Here is an 18273-nt window from a genome sequence, read left to right as displayed (position 1 = left end):
TATAAAAACCATTTTCGAAACGGAATACATATATATAAGTCAAAAGACAAGATCACCAGTCAACACAAAGCTCATCACTCTCAAGACCACACGGGAACACATCCCAAACCACAAAGGTTAACCACACACAAGGATAAAGACTCACCCAATGGCAACACATGCCAAAACAACGCAAGCCTCTGTGACTACACACGTCACGAGAGAAGATCACACAACGTCGGCTTTACAAGCCCTCGCAACATCACCCATCGCGAGTTGGTATACCTTCCTTATGCCCTGTTCCAACCTTATGGCTACCCCCAACCTTGTATTTTCTTTCCAACCATTACCTCCAGGATCCCCTGTACAGCCAAGTCCAACCTTATTCCGCCGGGACCGTCGTCCCCCACCTATAACCACCAACGAACCACCACAAATCACGGCAACACATGCCCGGATAACACATGTTATCCCCCAATCACGTGGACCCATCACTCAGGCCACAACTCCATAATCACGTCACGGCCACCACGAGGACCGCTGCAATACCTTGGTGACTAGTGTCCCATACCACTAATCGTGCAATCCAGGTAAAGCCACACACGCCACACCTCAACAGGAATCAATCAACGGATTGCAATGAAGGTATGAAACACACTCAATCAAGGAACGGGTCACAGCCCAATCAACAACAACGATGAATAACACAAGTTATCATCAACCAAACGGAAGGTACAGACCACACACACGCTAGCATTAAGACAACAAACTAGCATGCTTATCAACGGGGAAACTCAAGATAGTTCCGAGGAACACACAAGACACCTCTTGGTCCAACGAAACACAATGTTGAACACTTAGCATGATTCAAGACACCAAAGAACTACATGGATACCTATATATAGTTCTAGACCTACGAAACATCAAGAAGACACTCAAATAGTTACACAAAAGAACAACGGGAAGTCAAAAGATCAAATACCGAGACAACGAATCACGGGGAACAAATCCCGAACCAAACACCACCGTGTACCCGCGGGTAGGCCCACGGGTAGTGCCCCACCCGTGGTTCCACCCACGGGAACACCATCCCACGAGGCCTGTACCCGCGGGTAGGCCGGCGGGTAGTGCCCCGCCCGCCGTTCCGCCCACGGGAACATTCCTGTTCCACAATAAATCCCTTCGGGGATTTTCTTCTCCAAACACAAATTCAAGTCCAAAATATGCCAAATCTCACCAAACACAACAAAATGACTTGAACCAAGGAAAATGCCAAGCAATGGCACAAAGGAACCCTAAACACATGCTCTAGATATGCAATATCACAAGATAAATGCATAAAACCCTCACATTTCATAGCCAAGAACAAGTAGAATCCAAGAAATCACATATAGGTAAGCAAAATAGGTTTTGTAGAGCATGGGTTACCTCTTGAAGACCAAAAGACTTCTCTTTACACCACAACAAGCTCTCCACTAGGCTCACTTCTCAAACCCACTTCAAGATCAAACCAAAAGATCATAAAGATCCTACCTTTAAGAAAAAGACAACTAAGATGGAACCAAAAAGACTAGACAAGCTTAGATCTTACCCACCTAGATGCCCAAATAGGTGAAAGGTTGAATCTTGGAAGCAAAACTTGAAATCTTGACATGGGTCTCAACTTGGCTTGGAGAATAAGCTACACTTCTATTCTAGAGAGAAGGTAGAGATATTTTCTAGGAATTGTAATGAATGAAATGAAGAAGTCTTCTAGGTTAGGATACAATACTAACTCTTGGTGAAAAGACAAGGCTACCCTTACTAACCCTTAGAAAGTGTAAGGAACAAGGGAACTCCTCTCTAAGCACAAGGTACAACACAACTTAAAGATTGACTAGTCAAATACTAGTCCTTGAGTATTAAAAATCAGGATTTTAGGAATCAATTCCTCAAAAGAATTAGAATTAATTACTCAATTAATTCATGGATTGGAGTGTGGATTTTTGGGGTGTCACCCCAAAGTCCAACCTTATGCCTCCGAGGACCGTCGTCCCCACTCCGACAATCTCTAACAATTCCACCTATTCATAGTACACGAGCGTACCGTTCAAATCAATCACACAACCACCAATCACATGAGCCTGAATGTGACACCCCGTATTTTCCTAAACATAAACTATAGTCCCAATATTAAATATTTTTATTAAAAATATTTATATAAAAGTTATTACCAAAAATGGGCTTTGGTGTATTTATTTTATAAATAAATTATTATGTATCTTGTTACCCAAATGCCATGAGCCCAAAATATATTTATATATTTTTGTATGAACCTTGATCCAAAAGAGTTACCCAACCCAAGTGTGATCTTGAACCTTGACCCAACCCAAGTTTAGCCTAAGCCCAACTAGTATTAATGGCCTACTAAAAATAGCCTATAGTGTATATGTGTATGTGTATTCTAAACCTAGTTGCCAAACACCCCCTTCCCATCCTTTCACTTCCTCTGTTCGAAACCAGTCGACAGCACCCCTCTCTCCCTCGTTCTCCTCGACCAAGCAGCAGCTTCGGACGGCAGGAAAAGACCGGCGTCGCAGGTGGCGTCTCAGCGGCGGTGGGCAGAGCATCGGACAGAGCAGCCCCACCTTCAGCTTGTCTCTCGCTCATTCTCCCTCGGCAGCATCTTGGATTAAATAAGGAAGAGGTGGTGTTTGATGAACTGACAGTCCAAGCATGCAGCGGTGTCAGTCCGGGAAGGGCTCCGGCGAAGAAGCAGTGGAAGTAGTGTCTCCGGCGACCCCTTTGTGTTCTAGCAAGAGTAGAGTGATGGTGGCAGCTCCTGCTAGTTGTAGCTTCGGCGGGTTCGATGGACGGCGTACGGAGTTTCTTGTCGGCGGCGGCGGAGCTTCGGACCGCAGCGGCGGCGACCTTTCCTCCCTCCGGCGTCTCTCTCTTGCGTGGCAGCAAGAAAGGGAGGAGTGACGGGTGGTGGAACCTACCGTGTTCCACCCGCTGTTGGCAGTGTTTACGTGAAGAAGAAGATGGAGAAGATGGTGAGCTTCCTTCTTTGTTTTTGTTGATTAGTTTAGTATTAGATTAGTTTTGTTAAGTAAGGTTTTTAAGTGTAGAATTAGCCTAGTGGTAAGATGGGTGGTTGTGTTAGTGGGTGGTTAGGGTTTGAATCCCTTGTAGCTTAATTCAGTTTTATTTAGTATTTGTATTTCTTAAGCTTGGTAATTAGCTAATTATTAGTGTATTAATATGGGATTAAGTTACCAATAGAATATCTAGCCAAGATGGTTGAGCTTATGGGTAATTTAGGGTGGAACTAGAGTTCAAATCCCCTTACAAGCTTAATTAGTTTTAATTAGTACTTTTGTTAATAGTTGAAATCCGGTTTAATTCTCAGGTTACCGATGGCTTGGTTTTTGTGTTGAGCCTAGCCTATGTTGGCGTTGGTTTTGGTTGGTTAAACGATTGAGGTAACCCATGCTCTACAAAATCTATTTTGCTTACCTATATGATGATTTCTTGGATTCTACATGTGTTTTGCTATGAAATGTGAGTGTTGATGCATTGTCTTGTGAAAATGCATATCTAGACATTAGTCACCAAGGTACGGTAGTGGTCCTTGTGGTGGCCATGACGCGATTATGGAGTTTGTGACCTGTGTGTGAGGTTCACGTATTTCTTGGGTGGCATGTGTTGCCGTGTGTGATCGGTACCCTCGTGTACTATGAAATCGGTGGTATTGTTCGAGATTGTCGGAGAGGGGACGACAGTCCTCGGGGGAATAAGGTTGGACTTGGTTATACAAGGGTCCTGGAGGTAAAGGTTGGTACTAGCTATAAGGTTGGGGGTAGCCATAAGGTTGAAATCGGGCATAAGGAAGGCATATCAATTCTTGATGGGTGATGTCACGAAAGCTTGTGTAGCCGTTGTTGTGTGTTTCTCTATTTGTGATGTGTGTTGTCACAAAGGCAATGTGTTGCCAACGGTTGAGTCCTTATTTCTTTGGTGTTATGCATGTCGGGTGTTAATCTACTGTGTGATGGTAGATTATGCCTTGAGCCGTTCTTGTGAGTCGTTATTGCTTCTTGACGTATTGGGATGTGTTCTCTTATCTTTATTTAGAGTTCATAGAGTCTTGTGTTGATCTATATCTTGGCTTTTGAAATTGATATATACTATATCCCGTTTCGCAAATGATTTTGTATATATATACCCTATCTATGTATGATACTTAACAGGTATTGCTGGGTTACCAGCATTATTCGCTGACCGGGCGTCGTCCCATTTCTTATTGTTGCTTTACAGGTTGGGTAGCTTTGGAGAGCGCGCTAGTGGACTGTAGATAGATTAATCTCTTCCTTTAATAGTTGTTGAGGCCTGTTAGCCTAAGTAGTGGAATTGTTAAGCTGCTGTAGTTGTAGTATCTGCCTGTGCACCTATGTTTGTTATAGGTGTGGCCTAGCACCTTCTGGTTTGTTTAGTTAGCTTCCGCCTTGTTTAATCTTAATGAGTAGACTTTATCCCTTTTCTAAGCTTTAATTGGTTTTAAAAGTTGTTGAAAATCGGGGGTGTTACAGTTGGTATCAGAGCCTAGGTTTGAGCCTAGGATGTTAAGAGTTGGACTTTAAAGACCTAAGTTGAGCTTATGTTAGTGTTTGTAAGTGAGACCTTAAGATGTTTAGTGAATCCTCTAAGTGTTTAAGAACCTAAGTTTAGAATTCTTAGGACGCGCGGTGAGGTTGTGTGTTACATTTTGTTATCTGTGTAGTTCTTTTATGTTGTTCTGTTGTTAGCTCTAGTAGTTGTAGCTGTTATTCTCGGTTGGTGTGAACCTTCTCGGTAAATCGCCTCGTTTTGGGTTCGTTGAAGACCTACCAAAGTCTGCGGCTAAGGTGTAAGAAGACCGAAGATCTGCTGACGCAAGATTGTCCAGTCGTGGTGGTTGCAGCTGGGCACGTGGTCAACAAAAGAAGATGGATTGTGCTACTCGTAACCGGGAGTTAGCTACAACAATTTCCGTTCAAGCAAGTGGTACCATCTCTTGTACGACATCGTCATAAGTTCTACGCTAATCCTAGAGTTGAAGTTTATCTTTCATGCAACCGAAGTCCGTTATGAAGCAACACGTCGTTTAGAGTTCGGAGATCAAGCTTAGAAGACCCTCACTCGCGAGGGCAAGTCAAGAGCGGTCTCAGACACACTAAGAAGATGTTAACACACGCCAAGGGGTCGTTCGTGGTTCAACGTGTTTGAAGCCTCCCAGAGTTAAGGAGCTACGAGCCAACCTTGGACCTTTCTAAAGCACGAAGAGTTGAAGTGTAAGATCGAAGTGTTCAACATAGAAGTAGTCCTACCTACCTACGGAGAAACCAAGATCGGGAATGTTCTAGGCAACGAACTTGGAAGTAATAAAGATCAAGATGGCCATACATGAAAAGCTTGGACCTCTAAGGTACATGGAAGAGAAGAGCATCGCTGTTGGCAAGTCGCCTGACCCTGTGAAACGTGAAGAGGTTGAGTAGTAGTTGGTATATGAGGGTAACGTTTATCCTTTTCGGCACACCTGGAAAGTTATGTCTAGCATGAAGACTTTTGGTAAGAAGGTTTGGCAACAAGAAGAAGTGAAGCCGTAACCGAGTTGCAAACAATCGTTGGGGCCATCAGAAGACTAAAACCGACAAGAGCGAAGCAAAGACGGATCTCATCACCGAGTGTTCCTATGTTGCATGTGAGACTCTGCACCAATGATTCCTGACAAGAGATCTACGTAAAACTAGGAAAGAACGAGAAGTAGCTAATCTTGTATGGGAAGATCGAACAGTAAAAGGATGAACGATGAATGAGCTTAAGGACCAGTTCTATCGTTGGACCTTCATAAGTAGGACATGCTCGTGCGGCAACAAAGTTTTCAAGGAAGACCTACCGTTAATCAAGACAAGAAAAGACCAAGTGGTTGTAACCGACTACCGCATGAAGATTGCAAAGTTATCAACAGTGTACAAGACTCGACCAACTGAGTTTCTAGTAAGGACAGGAGCAAATCTTTGCACAAGGAAACTTGTAAGGCCTCCAGATGTTGACTTTGGTAAAGACTTCAGTTTACGTCTAGAAGTCGTGTTAGGATGTGTTCAATGTGATTCTTGCTTTTGATCCATTAATTGCTTATGTGGTGTCGTTAATTGCGTTTAAAAGTGTCTAAGAATGGTTTCGGGTTCCACGAAGGATCCCAGGACGCATAGTTGATAAAAGAGTCAGTGGGGGGTAGGGGTACCCGCCACCTACCCACTGCCCGAAAATCACCGCCAGGCAGCGCGCAAGCGCCGGGCAGGCGTTCGCCCTTCAGCAACCCGCTGCCCGGGCGATGATCTCCGGCGGGCAGCCGGCGGGGTGACCCCCACCCACCGGCTACCCGCTGGTCCGTACCCACCCTGGTGGTGTCCCAACGGACCCCGTTTGTCGTGCTTGAGTCTAGTTTGATGTTTCGGGTACCGTTCGTAGGATAAAAGAGTCTAGGAATTGCATGCTAGTTAAATCGGTAACCCGTTGGCCTAGGTGGAAGTCGTATGAACCCCTTAGGCCTATTCTTAGTATGTGAATGATCACACGTAAGCTCATTTATGTGTCTCCCCCTTTCCAATGTGATATTATGTGCTATTATGTGTTATGTGATACATGATTCCCCAATTTGGTTGCGATCAAATTGGCTATACGGGCAGTTGGATGGGTTGAGAACCATCCCAACTGCTAACCAGGCCGGTTGCGATCGGTCAGGTATATAAATATTATATATGGCTGCAGTCCGTTTGGTTGTACATGAGCTGCGGTTCATTCTCCTGGCTGCGGTCAGTGATTCACTTCTTGGGCTACAGCCCATGGGCCTCGTATGCGGATGGTCAACCGACTGGACGCGCCAGCGGTGTGTAGGGCCACCAGCCTGAGGAAAGCCATAGCCCACCGACCGAGTGATCGGCGGTGTGTAGGGCTATGGTCGGCTGCGACCCACCGACTGAGGGCCAGCGGTTTGTAGGGTCATAGTCTCCGAGGAACATCGCCCACCGACTAAGATCCTCAGCGGTGTGTAGGGCTTTCGCCCACCGACTAAGGTTCTCAGTGGTGTGTAGGGCTGTGATCTGCCGTCAAACTATTGGCGGTCTGTATGGTTGGTTGCGATCAACCCCTTCATGCTGCGGTATGAGGTAGGGTGCTGCGGGGCCATGTTAGTGCTATACGCACTAACCCGCATGTTCGGGGCATGTGCTTGGTCCCGTGGCGCCACCAAAAGTATGCTTATGTGATTTGAATGATGACTTGAATGATGAGGATTTGAATGATGACTTGAATGGCGAATAAATGATGATTGAATGATGATGTGGATGACTTGAAAGTAAACTGTGACCTTGGATACATGTTCTTTATGATGTTGTCTTTATATAACTATTTATCTTGACTGAATGTGCTTACCCCTATTTGCTGAGTCTATCCCTGATTTTAAAGCTAGATTCCCTAAGTATATCTCCTCCTGCTTCAAAATGATTTTCGTATATCTATGTATATATATCTACCTATATTGTATTTCAACGCGTTAGAGTGCGTTACCAGCATCATTCGCTGAACAGATATATTTGGCTTTCAGGCACAGATGAGTAAACACCGGAGCGCGCTAGAGATCCGGAGCATAGACTAGTTAGTTTCCCTTTCGGCCTGTGTGCCATGATTATGTACTGACATTGCTTTGAGGTTGTTTAGATAGTTTAGCCTGTGCATCTGAGCTTTCCAGCTCAGGTGTGGCATAGCACCCTGTACTCTTATGTTAATTTTGGGATTTAATGAGAACTCGCCTTTATTATATAAGCTTTAAAAAGTTTCAAAATTTCGGGGTGTTACATGGTGTGCCATCGCGGATGGTCAACGAGGGCTTCCACTTGAGGTTGCCACCCAAACAACTCCAAGATTGGCATATCAAAGTATTGGCTTCCGATTATATCCAACCTCCGAAGTTCCTTCACCGTGGCCAGTTGCTTCATTGTTAGATTGAGCCTTCTCGAGCCAGCCACCCTGTCCTGTACTCTTTGGTCATTCTCCATGAAAATTTCCTCGTCTGAGTCTATTTCATGAGGTTGTTGACTACTAGAACCCGGCCTATCGTGCTTATTCTTTTTGGCCGTCTCCTTTCGCCTCTTGCTTTGTCCTACAATTGTTTGCAAGAGATTCAATTCTCACAATTAAGCAATTAAAACAACGCACCTCACTTAGACATGATCAAACTACATTCAAATTCCCCTTTATCAAATTCAAAGATGGATGACTCAAATAAAAATTTTGACATGGTTTCCCCTATTTGTAGTCAATTTCCACACTTTAAACTTGAGACAAAGATGACTAAACATTCTTACACAATCAACACATTCATCATTACAAGCTGAATTCAAAAATTCAATAAGTCAACTTCAGCTTCTCCAACTAGTCTATGGAAGAATTCATTCACAAAAGGGTTCATGCAAATCATGGTGGCATTCACTCACATTATGCAAAATTGATCATCTCAAGCATGCAATTGCACTTTTTCATCATCAATTTCATCATGCAAGACGTATTACCATTCAAATAAAAAATCCCCAAATTTACTCGTAGGGTTCATGCTTGCATTCATACATCATCAACAATGTCATTCAATCACAAATTAATGTCAAATATACGTCACGATCACAATAACTAAGCAATCCTAGCAATTTTACAAGCATAAGAGTTCATACAAAACAATCTACCATCTTCAACCTAGAGAGAGAGAACGTGAGCTTCATTAATGGAGATTCAGGGTTGAGATGGTTACCTTCTTGTTGGGAAGACATTGTTGAGAACTTGGATCTTTCAAGTTTGAATGGAAGAAGAAGATGTTGAAGGAACAATACCTTGCGTGGGAGAGAATGAAATTGCGTTGTGGAAGAGTAGAATGAGAGAATGGGAGGTTTTGAGGGTTTAAATCGCGGAACCCTGAATTCTGGAGCTTCAACGTCCGTCGTAACGCACGTTGCGACTTGCGTTGGACGTTCGGCCTACTTAACAATGTGGCTCACAACGTGCGTTGTGAGTCAGGTTGATGTTTATGGAAATTCCTCCCTTTTCAGTTGTCCATCCACGCGCGTTGTTGTGGTGTTGTAGAGCTCGTTAGCTGATTGTATTTCTTCACAACAAACGGAAAAACGTGCGTTGTCACGCACGTTGATCTTTCTTGAAATTTTGCCTTTTCTCCTCTACTCAACCATGCAATGTGCAACGTTGCGCTGTAGAGTCCCCTGTTTCATTGGACATTCGGCTTGTATCACAACGCAGGGAACAACGTGCGTTGTGACGTCGTTGTGACTTCCCACATCTCTTCTTTTTGGTTTTTCTCTCCTTGTTCAATTCCTTCAACTTCACCATTTCTATACCCTGAAATTTTAGCTTTCAAAGTCCAAAATAACAAAGCAATTAGGGTCACAATCATCATTTCCACTTTATTCACAAAATCAAAAAAACAAAAACAACAAAACGAAGATGAAAACCTTGGGTTGCCTCCCAAGAAGCGCCACATTTAGCGTCATTAGCTAGACGTGTTACCTTTTTCATCCTCCTTCAATTCAATTAGGCACCCAAGACACTTTTCGGATCTCCCACCATGGCCTAACTTTCTTCTTGGCTCTTTTTGTACTCACCGAGCAAACATTTTCTTCTCAACTTGGTTCTCATCAATTTATTCCCCATTGATTCTAAAGATGAGCTAGCCCGTCCCCACATCAATTAGGGCACGGCAAGTAGCCAAGAACGGTCTTCCTAGAATCAATGGCACCTCTAAATCCATTCCTATATCTAGCACTATAAAATAAACCGGTATAAGATTTCTTTCGACTTTGACAAGAACATTTGCAACCACACCTCGGGGACAACGAATAGTCCCGTCGGCTAACCGAACAACAGGTGTGTGTGGGAGCTATACAAGGAAAATTGAGCCTTTCATAGATATGAGAGGCATGATATTAATGGAGGCTCCCAAATTGACTAAGTCATCCTTAAAAACACAATCCCCTATAACACATTTCACGAAGAAAGCACCAGGATCATCTTGCTTGCTTGGGCATCCTTTGTGAAGGATAGCCGATGCCTCCGCACCAAGCTGGATTTGAGGTAAAACCTTATCTTCATCACTATCAAAGTCTTCACTAACAAAACATGGAAAATGAAGAGTATTCAAGATAGAGTCATCCCTTACCTCATATTCAAAACCTTGTAGATTGCCAAGCCTTGTCTTACGAGGTGCTTGAGCCTTGCCATTTAATGGCGGGGTTTCCTTCTCAATTTCCTTAAGGACAAATGAGGTTTCATTTGCTTCCTCCTTACTCAAGATATCACAAGAGGTAATCTCTTGCTTGTTGACCTTCACGGTGTCGGTTCCATCATCTTCACAAACCTTTTCCATTGCATCTTTCCTTTCTCCTTCTTTTGGCCTCACGATGGACACGACATTCACTCCCTCCTTGGGGTTATTTTCGATATTACTTGGTAATGTTCCCCATGGTCTTTCAGACATTAGCCGGAACATTTGAGACATTTGGGTTTCAATGTTCTTCCACGAAAGAGTATAGTCCTGTTTTACCGAGGCTATCTCTTGCCTAATCTCTTGTGTGATTTCTTGCCTTAAAAATCCTTGATCCCGCTTCAAGTCATTAATGGCTTTGGATAACCATTCTTCTACATCCTTTGCCTCACTTCTTTGCATCACCATCTCTCCTTAGGAATTTCCTGGGGGTCGGTAGAGAGTACAAGATTGCCCTTGATTGTAGTTCGAGCCGAATGTAACTCTTCTCTCCGCTCCCGTGCCATAGACATTTTTTCCTTGAGTTTGCCCTTGATATCCTTGACTTTGCCAACCACCACCTTGCTTCCAATTTGTTTTCTCATTTCCCCACCCATTTGGTTTTCACGGTGGCTGATAGGTTGCCGCCTCTACTTCCTCAATTTGAATGGTAGACTTGAAAATGTTGGTGTCATGATGACCTCTGCATACGTTGTAATAAAATGCTAGGGCCATGCAAGGTAGGGATTTTGCCTCCAACTTCTCAACAACCGCTTGCAACTTCTTGATTTCTTGGGTCATTGCTTCAACTTTTGCATCATTTGCTACACTTTCTTTTACTTCGTACATCCCTGACCTTGCATCTCTTTTGTTATACCAAAAGGAAGTATTTGATGAGATTCTTTCTATCAACGTCTCGGCATCCGCAGGTGAGGATGATACGAACGCTCCACTTGAGGATGAGTCTAGTAGCATCTTTCCTTCACATGTAAGACCTCTATAAAACGAACTAATTACGTCCCATGGGTGCAGCAAATCCGGTGGACACTGTCTTCTTAGTGACTTAAATCTTCGCCAAGCCTCTCCTAGGTTCTCCAATGAGCCTTGCTTGAATTCTTGTACTTGCTTGCGAATCTTTATGGTTTTCATCAATGGGAAGAATTCATTCATGAACTCTTTGTGCAGTTGAGCCCATGACCTAAAGTGATCATCATCTTGCGAGTCCAGCCATCTTAATGCCTCACCTAAAACAAAAAATGGAAACAATTTTAGTCTTACTATTTCATCAGATACACCTCCTTGTCGAAACATGCCGCAAGCTCTAACGAATCGCGTAATATGGGTGTGGGGATCTTCCAAGATTGTCCCTCCAAATGGATTGTTATGGACTAGACTTAGGACCGCGAGATGGATTTGAAAATTGACATTCTCAAGGGGTGGGACACAAATTGAGTTGTGCATTGAGAACTCCGGCGTCATGTAGTTCGCAGTGGATCTTCCCTTCCCTTCTTGAGGTGCTTCGTAGTAGTCTTCATTCCTGGCATGTTCCAATGCGTCTTGCCCTGCATTTATTTCTTATCCGAGAGGTGGTAGATTTACACGGATTGGCGTTCCTCTTTGTACATTTTCCTCTTGATCATTTGATGGCGGTGTGTGCATAATAGATTCTCTTCCTTGTGCCATTCCTTGAGTTTGATTACGGCCACTTGAAGAAGCCATATCGTTCAATGGAATTGGTTCTCGTGTTGTCCTCATTCCGATTGCCTTATTAATTTTGGTTTCAAAGGCCAAAAGTCCTATGTTCCCTTTTGATCTCGTCTGCATTCAATCCTAGAGAAACAAGTCAACAAGATTTCTCCTCACAACTAAAAGTAGTTGATGAGAGTTAGAACAAACAACAATAAAATGAAAGACAAGTAAAAGAAAAAACAACAAGCGTCCAAACAATAAACAAAGTCAAATTCCAAATTAGCAACAAATGGCTAATACCTTATGCCCTCCCTGGCAACGGCGCCATTTAGACAATGCTCTTTTTCTCTTTTATCGTGATAGGTGGATTGTGTTGGGATGAATCCCGGATTACGTCGTTCTCAAAGGATGGCCGCTTGAAGTTACCCCTAAGTTGCTAATTTGGAAAGTAACAACATCGTTATTGCTTGGTAGCATGTCACGCGCACACAATGGAATAACGTCGTAGTAAACTAATGAAATGAATGCTAACAAGTAATGAACAAATGAATGATAAGTTGGGTTTGTTGGTCCCAAAAGAGGTAATGTAAAAGTCTAGAGGGGGGATGGGTGAATAAACTTTTAAACTTTTAAACTTTTTAGCACAGCACAACAATTGCTAAGACAACAGAGAAACCAAGACTCTTAACTAGATTGTTAGAGTCTGGTGCACAGCGGAAATAAAAAAAGATACGATGTGTGTGTGTGTGTATTTATGTCAAGATTATCCTCGTGAGAAGCAAGCAAGAGCGGTAAGTAAACAAAGAGGTAAAGAACACAAGGCAATTTATAGTGGTTCGGAGGTGGTGTAATCCTCCTACTCCACTTGCTCTTATCTTTAAGAGCAATTCACTATATCCACCACTACTTGGTTCCTAGATACAATGAATTCCGTGATCTAGTGCTTTGATCACCAAGCCCGCAGTAATCACGCCCATTGTAACCAATACTGCTGCTTCGGGTTTCACTTCGCCGCGCTACTTTCCCAAGATTTCACGACTTCGCGTTACTTTCCCCCCGTCTTCTACGCTCTGGTAGAAACGCTCCTTCCGTGATCTAGTGCTTTGATAACAAAGCCCGCACTAATCACGCCCAATGCCTCTGACACTGCTGCTTCGGATCTCACAACTCCGTGTGACAATCTAGGATTTCACAACTCCGTGTTACTTTCCCACTTTCTCTTGTTTTGCTTCAAAACAAGTTTGCCTTGCTTCCAACTTCGAGACTCTGTAGTTGATCTTCAATGATGCGCTTAGTCTCTTGTAGTTGATGAAGATTCTAACACTCTTGGATATTTCTTTTGTAAGCTCTGTATCACTCTAGGTGTTTATCTCACTAAGAATATATCAGTTTAAGCTCTTGAGATGGAAAGCTCTTTTGATATTCGTATGCTCGGTTTAGTTCTGTTCTTTGCTCTTTGTATTCTTGCTTCTACTTTCCACTGCTTCAATCTTCATCTTTTTATAGCTGGTAATGAGAATCTGTCATGTAACACCCCGTGTTACGACCTTTAATCCCGGATTAATTATTTAAATAATTCTGTTAATAATAATTAAAAAGGATTTTTTTTTTTGAATGCAATTAAAAAGGATTTAATTTGGTTAGGATTCCCTTTAATTAATTAATGTGGTCCACCATGGATGGTGGACCCTTGCCCAAACTAGAGTTTTAAGCCTTTAGGAATAAAGAGTGTAGACCTTTTACTACTCAGATTCTAATTAGGAATCCTAGACCTATATACCTGTTAGGAATATAAAGTAGGTCTTTACTATTCAGACTCTGATTGGGATTCCTAAATCTATAAATAGCGGATTAGAAGGCAATTAGAATCCTTACTACCCATAATTATATTACACGAAATTATTCCCAAGAGATTCCCCACCGCCAAGCCTAGGGAGATCGATCGGATGGAAATCTTAGAGAAGAACCTTAATAGCAAAGGGAGGATTAATTAAGACTAAGAGGTAACCCATGTCTCCACAAAACCTATTTTCCTTGCTATATCTTATTCATTAATTGGCTCCTTTGATATATGATTCTGTGCTTGAGTCTTGATAGAGCTTTGCCTAGGGTTTATATTGTGTTTATTTGATAATCTTGATGTTTATGTGATAATCTTGATGTTCTTGATACCATGATAAATTATATGAATGATCTTGTATTTTGATTATGTCTAGAGCCCTAGGGTTATATCGTGAATTTCGTATTTTAATGTTCTTGGTATATTTGGGAGGGATTATGCATGATCGGGTGTTGAGTCTAGCCTTGGACTTGTGTTTAGGATTTTGCATATAGATTTCTTGATGTTCTTGTGATTCCAGATGTCCCTGGATCGTTATATGGTTTATGTTGAGTCTTGGCATGTTTAGGAATCGTGTTAGGATGTATTTGGTGTGGTTCTTGGTTTAATTCCATTAATTGAATACGTGGTGTTGTCGGTATGTGTTTGAATGTGTTTGGACATGGTTTCAGGTTCCACAAGAGATCCCGAAACCAAAAGTTGCCTGTGTATCAGTGGGGGGTAGGTGGGGGGGTGACCACCCACCACCTACCCACTGCCCGTAGCACTGATCCAGCGGGCAGCCAACGTACTTCTGTGTATTACGTGTCGTTGTTGTTGTGTCTTGCTTGTTATGTGATTATGTGTTGATTGATTGGATGATGATGAGTATCGTGGTCATTGCGCAATGGCCAGTGTGACTGATGATGATAATGCTGATGATGATGAGATTGTGATTGGTGGAAAATAAACTGTTGGCGGTTGGCACCACTTGTGCCCGGTCATTGTACTAAAGGAACAGGCCATAGCGGTGACTGTGCTTGTAACACCCCGAAATTTTTAAAACTTTTTAATCTTATAATAGGAAAGCCATTCTATTAATTAATCCCAAACAGAGCATTCTAAACATAGGGGTCTGGGGTGTTATGCCACATCTGAGCTTGGAGAACTCAGATGCACAGGCTATACTAACTAATTAACCTTTAAACAACGTCATTACATCATCAAGGCACGCAGGCCGAAAGGAAACCTAACTATCGAAGCCTTTGGTCCTCTAGCGCGCTCTAGCTAATCATCTGTGCTTGAAAGCCAAATATATCTGTTCAGCGAATGATGCTGGTAACCCACTCCAACGCGTTAAAATACAATAAAGGTATATATATTTATATATAGATATGGGAAATCCATTTTGAAGCAAGAAGATACATACTGAGGAGACAGTGGCTTTTAAAACCAGGAATAGACTCGACAAGTAGGGATAAACACATTCAACAGTTAGAAACAAGCATATAAAGACGTTATCACATATCCTAAGGTCATTATTCATATCATCTTTCAATCAATATCTTTATCACGTAAGCACACTTTGGTGGCGCCACAGGACCAATCGCATGCCCATACATGAGGGTCAGCGCATATAGCGCTAACACGGCCGCGCAGCACCCTGCCTCATACCGCAGCATGAAGGGGTTGACCGCAGCCAACCGATGAACCGTAGCTCATCAAACCGTTTGCGAGCCAAACGGTGGACCGCAGGCCAAAAGTGAATCACTGACCGCAGCCAGGAAAATGAACCACAGCTCATGTAAAACGTTTGCGAGCCAAACGTTGGACCACAGCCCAAAAGTGTAGTTCTGACCACAGCCAGCTTATGAACCACAGCTCATGTATAACCAATTTGACCGCAGCCAATATTGGGGCATCATGCACACATAACACATAGCAAGCTCATGCAACCCACATAAACATATTAGAAACGTTTGCGAGCCAAACGTTGGACCACTGCCCAAAAGTGTAGTTCTGACCACAGCCAGCTTATGAACCACAGCTCATGTATAACCAATTTGACCGCAGCCAATATTGGGGTATCATGCACACATAACACATAGCAAGCTCATGCAACCCACATAAACATATTAGGAAAGGGGAGAAAAAGTATAATGAAACCTATGCGTGGTCATACACATACTAGGAATAATCCTAAGGGGTTAATACTTCTTTCACCTAGGTCAACGGGGTACCAATTCAACTAGCATGCAATACACAAGATTCTTTTTATCCTACGAATGGTACCCGAAATATCAAACTAGACTCAGGCACGATAAACGGAGTCCGTTAGGACACCGCGAGGGTCGGGGAAACATCAAACGGAGAAGCCAACATCTCGAGGTGGGGAAAACCAGCGGGTGGAGGAGCACCCGCCGGCGGCGAGAAACCGGGCAGCGGGTGCCCGGCGGGCAGTCGCCTGCCCGTCGCCTGTCCGGTGCCGGCGACGCCAAAAATAGCAGCGGGTAGGTGGCGGGTTCCCCTACCCCCAGCTACCCCCACTGACTCCTTTTTCAATATTTGGGTCCTGGGATCTTTTTTGGAACCCGAAACCATGTTTAGACACTTTCAAACATAAACGACGACACCACGTAGTCAAATAGTGGATCAAAACCAAGAATCATATTGAACACATCATACCATGACTTCTAAATATATCAAAAATATCACAATACGAAATTCCCAATTTTACCTAGGGCTCTAATCATATTCGAATCATCAAAACCATAATTTTATCTTTAAAACAAAGAACATCAAGATTTATCAAGAACAACACATAATTATCAAGATCCTCTTATAATCATCAAGATTATCAAAATCAACACATAAGATCATCTCATCAACATAAAGATCATATCATAATTATCATAAAAGATTTATCAAGACAGAAGCATAGAGAAGGAGCCAAAAAAGAAGATTATAGCAAGGAAAATAGGTTTTGTTGAGACACAGGTTACCTCTTAGCCTTAATTAGATTCCTTGGCTATTAAGGTTCTTTCTCTAAGATCTCCTCTTCTTGATTTCTCCTACGTTGGTGATAAGGGAATTCTTGGGAATTCTTGTGTGGTGATATCTATTGTGGTGTAAATTCTAGGTGCCTCCTATGTCCCTATTTATATATCTAAGAGTCCTAATTAGGATCTGAATGGTATGGGTTTGCTAATTCTATTTCTTATAGGACAAAGGGGTTTGGTTTAGGGATAAGGGTCCATGGTCTATGGTGGACCCTTCTTAGTTAATTAATGGAATTTAATTCTCTTTTTAGGGTAAGTAATTAAGTAATTAATTGGTTTAGAGGTCGTAACACGGGGTGTTACAGTGCTAAAGGCACACACCCACCTTCGACTTACTTGCTATAGGCATGGGTCAGGTTATAAGTGCTGCGGTGTCATGTTAGAGCTATATGCGCTAACCCCTTGATATTGGCACTAGAGGTGCGGATCATTGAATGGCACTGCGGCACCATCTTGATATGTTGGTGGTTGAAAGGTGGCTTGTCGGTGGGGGCATGCAGTTGCCCGGAGGCATAAGGGGTGGGGATATATGGGTGGCCTGGAGGTATAGGTTGAAACTGATATAAGGACGGAGGGGAGCTACAAGGTTGGAACTTGGTATAAGGTTGGAGGATGAATTGCGTGCTTTGTTGACTACTTGCTAATTGATTGTATTGAATGCCTTAGTTGCCTCTACTTGTTACTTGCATGCTGATGCGGCCCAACATATGAAGATCCATTAAGAATACTAATTGGGCCAATCACAAAGCCCAAGTCCAAACAATTAAGGCAACTCTTCATTGGTGATGTTCAAAGATGGTGGAAATCCAAGTCAAGCCCATTTGCAAAATATGAAGAATAACTCAAGGCTTTTTTATAATTGTTTAAGTGCTGATTTTGGTGATTAAATTAGGCCCAAATCAGCCCTATTATTTTTTGTCATCATTAATTTAAATTGTTTGGCATAAAAGAGAAAACACTAGTTGTATTTAGAAAGGATTCCTTAAATCCTTTTCTAAATAAAACTCTATTTACTTGTTTTCTAGATTAGGTTTAGGACTCTTTTTCCCATTGTATTTAGATTACAATGCTGCCCTATACCTATAAATAGGGCACATCCATATCAGTTTTAGACAGACTTTAATTCAATAAAATTCTTAAGTTTTTCTTTACACTTGTATAAGAAACCTTATAGCTAATTGTGGACTCAATTAGTGGCTAGTCGTGGACTCGACTAGCAAATTGATTCGTGGACTCGAATCAATCTTACTTTCTTCAACCTTAGATTTAGGTTCGTGGACTCGTTCTTGAATCGAAGGAAACTAGATCCGACTCTAGTTGATTGAAGATTGCATCATCGAGGTACTTAAAGCTACAATGGGATTCTTCCAAGTCTTTGAGGATTCGAGACATAGGGTTTCTCG

Source organism: Ipomoea nil, unplaced genomic scaffold (genome assembly GCF_001879475.1).
Source record: "Ipomoea nil cultivar Tokyo-kokei standard unplaced genomic scaffold, Asagao_1.1 scaffold1277, whole genome shotgun sequence".
Taxonomy (NCBI): Eukaryota; Viridiplantae; Streptophyta; class Magnoliopsida; order Solanales; family Convolvulaceae; genus Ipomoea; species Ipomoea nil.
Note: the sequence above shows the minus strand (reverse complement) of the source record.